At 37.0% G+C, this 6,004-nt stretch overlaps 1 protein-coding gene across 1 annotated transcript in view; it reads left to right on the top strand.

Moving 5' to 3' along the window:
- The window catches only part of LOC144432800 (vacuolar protein sorting-associated protein VTA1 homolog), a 35,858-nt gene extending 35,001 nt beyond the window's left edge, over positions 1-857 (top strand). The window contains exon 7 of the mRNA XM_078121078.1: positions 1-857. This exon is cut by the window's left edge and continues 198 nt beyond it. The gene's annotated coding sequence lies outside the window, so the exon portion shown is untranslated.
- The last annotated feature ends 5,147 nt before the right edge of the window (positions 858-6,004 follow it).

Below are 6,004 nucleotides of genomic sequence, written 5' to 3'. Positions count from 1 at the left end.
TTCAAAGGTCATACATACTGGTACTTTTAACAGTTTTTCATAAGGTTTACTGTCTAACATAAAAGTATACTTAAACTATAGTGTTTTACTCATTTTCCCACCAAACTTCTGTCAACAGCCTCACAATGGATGGTGAAACACACAGAATTTAGTCTTACAAATTTGATACAGTGTATCCTGAAGTCCTGGTTTTAGCAGAATACACTGCATCCAGTTATAACTACATATGTACACCTAAATATAATAATGATGTTTGACCCCGATAATAATAAATTAGATTTATTCTGGTAGCACTCTGTCTCCGAGACTAACAGTATTGATATCAGATTTATTCTGGTAGTGCTCTGAGACTAACAGTATTGATAAGTGCATGAGCTTTCAGGGGCCCTATAGCCTTCCTCTTTAGATGGCAGTGAATGTGAAAGTGAGATGTACAGGTGTACAGTGGGTGAAATGCAAATAAGGTGTGAAAAGAATAGATAGTTGAATTTAAAGATGTAAGCATAGACCCTCCACCAACGAGGGTCTATGGTGTGTAAGCTAATAGGAAAGCAACTAATTCACTGACATCTTGTAATGGGATAGCAATCCATAGTGACTATGAGTTAGGCCTTCATTCACTGACATCTTGTAATGGGATAGCAATCCACAGTGACTATGAGTTAGGTCTTCATTCACTGACATCTTGTAATGGGATAGCAATCCACAGTGACTATGAGTTAGACCTTCATTCACTGACATCTTGTAATGGGATAGCAATCCACAGTGACTATGAGTTAGGTCTTCATTCACTGACATCTTGTAATGGGATAGCAATCCACAGTGACTATGCGTTAGGCCTTCATTAACTGACATCTTGTAATGGGATAGCAATCCACAGTGACTATGAGTTAGGCCTTCATTCACTGACATCTTGTAATGGGATAGCAATCCACAGTGACTATGCGTTAGGCCTTCATTAACTGACATCTTGTAATGGGATAGCAATCCACAGTGACTATGAGTTAGACCTTCATTCACTGACATCTTGTAATGGGATAGCAATCCACAGTGACTATGAGTTAGGTCTTCATTCACTGACATCTTGTAATGGGATAGCAATCCACAGTGACTATGAGTTAGGTCTTCATTCATTGACATCTTGTAATGGGATAGCAATCCACAGTGACTATGAGTTAGACCTTCATTCACTGACATCTTGTAATGGGATAGCAATCCACAGTGACTATGCGTTAGGCCTTCATTAACTGACATCTTGTAATGGGATAGCAATCCACAGTGACTATGAGTTAGGTCTTCATTCATTGACATCTTGTAATGGGATAGCAATCCACAGTGACTATGAGTTAGGTCTTCATTCACTGACATCTTGTAATGGGATAGCAATCCATAGTGACTATGAGTTAGGTCTTCATTCATTGACATCTTGTAATGGGATAGCAATCCATAGTGACTATGAGTTAGACCTTCATTCACTGACATCTTGTAATGGGATAGCAATCCACAGTGACTATGAGTTAGGCCTTCATTCACTGACATCTTGTAATGGGATAGCAATCCACAGTGACTATGAGTTAGGCCTTCATTCACTGACATCTTGTAATGGGATAGCAATCCACAGTGACTATGAGTTAAACCTTCATTCACTGACATCTTGTAATGGGATAGCAATCCACAGTGACTATGAGTTAGGCCTTCATTCACTGACATCTTGTAATGGGATAGCAATCCATAGTGACTATGAGTTAGACCTTCATTCACTGACATCTTGTAATGGGATAGCAATCCACAGTGACTATGAGTTAGGCCTTCATTCACTGACATCTTGTAATGGGATAGCAATCCATAGTGACTATGAGTTAGGCCTTCATTCACTGACATCTTGTAATGGGATAGCAATCCACAGTGACTATGAGTTAGACCTTCATTCACTGACATCTTGTAATGGGATAGCAATCCATAGTGACTATGAGTTAGGCCTTCATTCACTGACATCTTGTAATGGGATAGCAATCCACAGTGACTATGAGTTAGGCCTTCATTCACTGACATCTTGTAATGGGATAGCAATCCACAGTGACTATGAGTTAGGCCTTCATTCACTGACATCTTGTAATGGGATAGCAATCCACAGTGACTATGAGTTAGACCTTCATTCACTGACATCTTGTAATGGGAAAGCAATCCACAGTGACTATGAGTTAGGCCTTCATTCACTGACATCTTGTAATGGGATAGCAATCCACAGTGACTATGAGTTAGACCTTCATTCACTGACATCTTGTAATGGGATAGCAATCCACAGTGACTATGAGTTAGACCTTCATTCACTGACATCTTGTAATGGGATAGCAATCCACAGTGACTATGAGTTAGGCCTTCATTCACTGACATCTTGTAATGGGATAGCAATCCAAAGTGACTATGAGTTAGACCTTCATTCACTGACATCTTGTAATGGGATAGCAATCCACAGTGACTATGAGTTAGGCCTTCATTCACTGACATCTTGTAATGGGATAGCAATCCATAGTGACTATGAGTTAGGCCTTCATTCACTGACATCTTGTAATGGGATAGCAATCCACAGTGACTATGAGTTAGGTCTTCATTCACTGACATCTTGTAATGGGATAGCAATCCACAGTGACTATGAGTTAGACCTTCATTCACTGACATCTTGTAATGGGATAGCAATCCATAGTGACTATGAGTTAGGCCTTCATTCACTGACATCTTGTAATGGGATAGCAATCCACAGTGACTATGTGTTAGGCCTTCATTCACTGACATCTTGTAATAGGATAGCAATCCATAGTGACTATGAGTTAGGCCTTCATTCACTGACATCTTGTAATGGGATAGCAATCCACAGTGACTATGAGTTAGGCCTTCATTCACTGACATCTTGTAATGGGATAGCAATCCACAGTGACTATGAGTTAGACCTTCATTCACTGACATCTTGTAATGGGATAGCAATCCACAGTGACTATGCGTTAGGCCTTCATTCACTGACATCTTGTAATGGGATAGCAATCCACAGTGACTATGAGTTAGGCCTTCATTCACTGACATCTTGTAATGGGATAGCAATCCACAGTGACTATGAGTTAGGCCTTCATTCACTGACATCTTGTAATGGGATAGCAATCCACAGTGACTATGCGTTAGGCCTTCATTCACTGACATCTTGTAATGGGATAGCAATCCATAGTGACTATGAGTTAGGCCTTCATTCACTGACGTATGACATCTTGTAATGGGATAGCAATCCACAGTGACTATGAGTTAGGTCTTCATTCACTGACATCTTGTAATGGGATAGCAATCCACAGTGACTATGAGTTAGGCCTTCATTCATTGACATCTTGTAATGGGATAGCAATCCACAGTGACTATGCGTTAGGCCTTCATTCACTGACATCTTGTAATGGGATAGCAATCCACAGTGACTATGCGTTAGGCCTTCATTCATTGACATCTTGTAATGGGATAGCAATCCACAGTGACTATGCGTTAGGCCTTCATTCACCCTATTGTGAGTGTAATTACATCAACATCCATTGCTATCAAGTGTATTTTAAGTTATTTGAACTATGAAATAGTTTAATTTCACAATGTAGAGTTTGACTTTGTTGTTATTTTGTACAGTTTTTGTTTTGTGTTTACCAGTATATTTAATTCAGTAAATTATTCAATACTTCAATGTTCAGTATTGAATATCAATTTTTATTATATCTTGAGAAGTGCCAAATATTTTTGAAAATTGTCACTAAATGTAGTGTAATGTAATCGTAGTACAAATACCACTGTACTTGATAATATATTGTAATATTGGATTGACATTGGTGTTGACATTTTCAATGCTATACTGCATTGACATCTGTGTTAATATTCCAAATGTTAGAAATGATAAAACATACTATGTTGAAATATTTGATGTGATGTTTGTGTCACATTTGATTAAAGATGCCAAATATATATGTTGCATTTAACATGTTATTGCAGTTAAAGCTCAGTGATAACAATAATGTCTATTGTGACACTGTAGTGTATAGTATAGTTGTCATCATGCTCTTTGTACATTTAACAAATGATTAAGAGAAAAGGCAATGATGATGAATCCTTTAGTCTCTTGAATGATGACAATAGTATTGTAATTTTAAAGTCTAAAACTGTACAGGTTTTATTTCTGGTCTCACTTCACGATAGAAATCATTAAAAGTAGATTATTAATATCTATTTCTGAATTGATATGACTGTGAATGACAAGTTATTGCAACCTAATTCAAAATTCATAGATTCTGCTATCATAAAGAAGTGTTAATTAAATTCAAACTTGTTGTAAAAGTCCATTGAGGTGTCAAACTGTGTCAACTGAACTAATGACATTCAGTAGTGCTATAGGCTTGGTGCAATGTCTGTCCATCTGTCTGTCTGTCTGTCTGTCTGTCTGTGTGGATGACTTAAACTCAAAACACCAATTGCCTTGGTATTTGGTGAGAACATTACTTGTGGTGTCTAGTTGGGAAATTGTTCAAGCAAAGTGATCGCATCACAGGTGTATGATTTGGTAAGAAAATATCATTTTTGGTAAAAAAATCTTAAACTTTAAAGTCACTAGACAGATCGGTCTGAAATTTGATGGGAAAATTCTTAGGGGTATCTAGATTATGAGTTATTCATGACATGATGATTTCATCAGTGATATGCAAATGAGGTAAAACAATCTATAACTTCAAAATTACTGAGCAGATTTGGCTGAAATTTACTGAGGATGCATATAGAGATGTGTAGATGAAGGTTTATTCACAACATGATGATCCCATCAGCAATATGTAAATTAGGTCAATTTTGGTCAAAAACTTATATCTTGAAAAGTACATGGTGAATGGGGGCTGAAACTTTGGTAAGGATGTTTCCAGAGGTGTTATCTGCAGTTTTTGTTCAAAATATTTTGACACAACTGACTCTAGCAACATGGCCACACCCTAATAGCAACAGTGAAGTAATAATGCATATTACAAGGATTACAACAGAGAGGTACATGTTTGTAGGTGAGTAAAGAATAAAAAAATGTATGTTAATATGCCTAGCAACAAGACCACACCCATAGCAACATTCAAATGATGGGTTATATTGCAAAGATGAAAACTGGGAAGGATAGGGAAGTGACCACAGATTCCAAAAATGTATGCAAATGTGCCTAGCAACAAGACCATAGCAACAGCCAAATACAGTTGTGCTACAATACCATTGGTGCTATATTTTATATATATATTTATTCAGTATCTTCAGAAAATAATTTTCATGAATTTTATGATTACTTGTATTGTTACTGTCAAAGTAATGAGAAGACATGACTTACAGCCACTTAAAAGTCTATATCTAATAGACAAAGATGACATATCCAAACTAATCACTAAAATGCTACTTGTGTATCAAACATGCATCATTTGAGGGATTTCCTCACTTTTGGTAGCCATAGCAACATTGTCTGATGCAGGTAATCAGCTAATTCTGAAGTTGTCATTAAAAACACATTTGATTGTTTATAGACTAGATCAATTCTATGTATTTATTATAATACGTGGCATTAGATTGATTTGATTGTAGTTATTCAATCTAAATACAGTTTACATACTAGATAAGGTCAGATGTTCTTTAAAGGCTACAATGATTAACTGCTTGCAATTTATTAATGAATAAACTAATCAGTTCACTTCTACTATTGGATTGAAAGTTTACACTGTATATAGTTGCCTCACGTGTTTGTGTTTGTGTTTGTGTTTTTGTGTGTGTGTGTGTGTGAATGTGCACGTGCATGTGCTTCTTCCAGTCCGTGATGCACCTAGCCCTGCATGACGATTGTGGCGTCCATGACTCGTGAGTCCAATTGACTTCTCACACACACACTACAAACTACACTCTACAAACTACACACGCTACAAACTACACACGCTACAAACTACACACACACTACAAACTAGACTGTATAGTG

The sequence above is a fragment of the Glandiceps talaboti genome, chromosome 3, assembly GCF_964340395.1.
Source record: "Glandiceps talaboti chromosome 3, keGlaTala1.1, whole genome shotgun sequence".
In the NCBI taxonomy this organism is placed as follows: Eukaryota; Metazoa; Hemichordata; class Enteropneusta; family Spengelidae; genus Glandiceps; species Glandiceps talaboti.
This window is presented reverse-complemented; position numbering and strand designations above follow the sequence as displayed.